The sequence below is a fragment of the Sciurus vulgaris genome (genome assembly GCF_902686455.1).
Source record: "Sciurus vulgaris genome assembly, chromosome: 15".
NCBI classification, from domain to species: domain Eukaryota; kingdom Metazoa; phylum Chordata; class Mammalia; order Rodentia; family Sciuridae; genus Sciurus; species Sciurus vulgaris.
This window is the reverse complement of record NC_136476.1, coordinates 5,816,349-5,819,301: the sequence shown is the minus strand read 5'-3', so window position 1 is coordinate 5,819,301 and position 2,953 is coordinate 5,816,349. Positions and strand designations below refer to the sequence as shown.

Below are 2,953 nucleotides of genomic sequence, written 5' to 3'. Positions count from 1 at the left end.
AATGCAAACCATTTCAAACTCGAGGCAAGTAATAACCAATGGTGGTCAGGTGGGAAAACATCACTAAGAATGAAACTAAGTCCTAAGGCTAGGACTTTCCCACCCTATTAGATCAGCAAGAAGTGACAACTGGTCCAGGAACTCTCGCCAGCCTGAGCAATCCTGGAACAGTCTGTCAGCCGACACATGAATACCCTGCACAAGCACTGTTGTGATCTCAGATTTTCCAGGCCATGAACTTCTCTCCTGTAAGCATGCTCTCACCTCAGGTACCAGGTGACTGAGCCACATGGACTAAGGGCTTACATCAAAGATATGCACAGGGCATCAAACATCTACCAAGGGAACAGTTACCTTGAATACAAGGTCAAAATTAAGAACAAGTTCTATGACCCAGTGCTGGAAACAGACACAAGCTTCAAGGACAAATTTCTTTTCAAAGGCTTATTCCCATTTCATGAGGCTAGCATGAGGTGTATGCATTTGCCAGGGCAAATTTATACTTCAGAATCAGCCCGTAGAGCAGGTGCCTGGCACCTGATCAATCCATCCAGAAGTATTTGCATTGGACAATAAAAGGGCCTAACTCGTTGTACTCCTGATTGCTGTCCTACATCTGCTGCAAGGTAGACAGTGAGGCCAGGATGGAACTGCCAGTCCACACAGAGTGTGCTCTAGGGGAATGATAATTTTTATCTTCCTGGTGCTGGGTGCTGGGGCTGAGATCTCCTTCTGCATCTTGTCAACTTTGGCTTGGTTTATATGGTGATGTCAATGGACACCACAGTGTTGGCATAGAGGTCCTTGTGGATGTTGATATCACACTTCGTGATGGAGTTGAAGGTTGTTTTGTGGGTTTCAGAGAATTCCATGCCCAGGAAGGAGAGCTGGAAGAGTGCCTCTGGGTACCAGAACTGCTTGTTGCTTGGTGATCACCTGCCCATCAGGTAGAGTGTAACTTTTCTCCAGGGAGGAAAAGTATGCAGTAGTGGCCATCTCCTGACCAAAGTCCAAGGTGACATAGCACAGCTGCTCGATGTCATGCACAATCTCTGGCTTAGTGATGGTGGTGAAGATATAACTATCCTCTGTCAGGATCTTCATAAGGTAATCTGTCAGATCCCCGCCACCCAGGTCCAGATGCAGGATGGCATGGGAGAGGGCGTAACCCTCATAGATGGGCACTGTTTGTGTGACCCCATAACCAGAGTCCATGACAATGCTAGTGGTGTGCCCAGAGGCATACAGGGCAAGCAAAGCCTGAATGGCCACACATAGCCAGGGTGTCAAAGGTCTCAAACGTGATCTGAGTCATCTGGTGGGTTTGGGGTTCATGGTGGGCCCCGTCAGCTCTGGGTGCTCCTCGGGGGCCATGCACAGTTGTTGTAGAAGGTGTGGTATCAAATCTTCTCCATGTCATCCCAGTTGGTGATGAGGCTGTGCTGCATGGGGTACTTCAAAACCAGGATGCTGACCTTGCTGTGGGGCTCATTGCCCACATAGGAGTCCTGGTCCCTGCTCACTATCACACCCTGGTGGCTGGGGCACTGGACAACAGAAGGGGACACAGCCTGGGGGTTGTGGCACCTTTTCCCCATCACCAGCAAAGCCAGATGTACATGCCAGAGCCATTGTCAATCTCAAGCACGGTGATCTCTTCTTCCATTGTGATTGGCAGTGCGGCAGGAGGACACAGTACCAGCTGGAGACCAGCGAGTGATACGGCCTTGGAATTTGTCCTATAAAATACTTAATCATAGCATCGTATAGTAAAACCAACAGCCAACAAGCCTCGACCGTGAACAATGAACACGGAACTTCCAATCAGCTTTTCTTTCTTTTAAAATTGATTCTTCTTTAGTTATACATGATATTAGAAACCATTTTGACATAATTGTACAAGCGTGTAATACATCTCATTCTAATTCAGACCCCAGTACCTCCAATCAGCTGCTTGGTGCCCTAATCATTAATTGGAGCAGACTGTAAAAGATCACTAAGCATTTGAGGGAAATATCTGACATAAATGGCAGAAATTAAAATGAGCCAACTGTAACAAAGCAGAGGAAACAGAATATACAGGGAGAATGGAATTAAAACTCAAACCAAAAATTATTAAACTTGTTATAGCCATAAGAGAATATATTGCAACTGTAGAATGAAAGGCCATATTTAAGGAAAATTCAGAGAGCAAAAAGTATCATGTGGAAACCAAAAATAGTAGATATGAGTGAGATCATACAGTATTTGTCTTTCTATGCTTGGCTTATTTTACATAACATGATGTTCTATTCATGTTGTCACAAATGATAGTTTTATTTTTTAAGGCTGAATAATATTCCACTGTGTACGTGCGACTCACCACATTTTCTTTTTCTATTCATTGCTTGTTGGAACTAGGTTGTTTCCATTTCTTGGTTATTCTGAATAGTGTTACAATGAATGTGGGAATGAAGATGACTCTTCAATATACTGATTTCATTTCATTTGTATATATATCTAATAGTGGGATTGCTGGATCACATGTTAGTTCTATTTATAATTTTTTGAGGAACCTCCATACTGTTTTCCACAGTGGCTGTACTATTTTTGCATTTCCACCAAGAGTATGCAGGCAATTCCTTTCTCCACATCTTCCCCACACTTGAATCTTTAGTAATTTTGATAATAGCTATTCTGTCTAGAGTAAGGTAAGACCTCACTGTCATTCTGATTAGTGTTTTCCTGAGGATTAACAATGTTGAACATTTTTTCACATACCTGTTGGCCATTTGTATGTCTTATTTTGAGAAATATCCATTTAGATCTCTTGCCCATTTTGAAATTGGATTATTTGAATTATATTTGCTGTGAAGTTTTTGGAGTTCTTTATGTATTCTGTATATCAACCCCTTGTCAGATGTGCAATTTGTAATATTTTTATCCTATTCTATAGGTTGTCTCTTACTCTGAT

At 42.8% G+C, this 2,953-nt stretch overlaps 1 pseudogene across 1 annotated transcript; it reads right to left on the bottom strand.

Moving 5' to 3' along the window:
- Positions 1-541: 541 nt before the first annotated feature.
- LOC306644852 (actin, cytoplasmic 1-like) lies at positions 542-1,598 on the bottom strand (annotated as a pseudogene). Its single transcript has one exon. The product of its transcript is annotated as an actin, cytoplasmic 1-like (transcript).
- Positions 1,599-2,953: the final 1,355 nt, after the last annotated feature.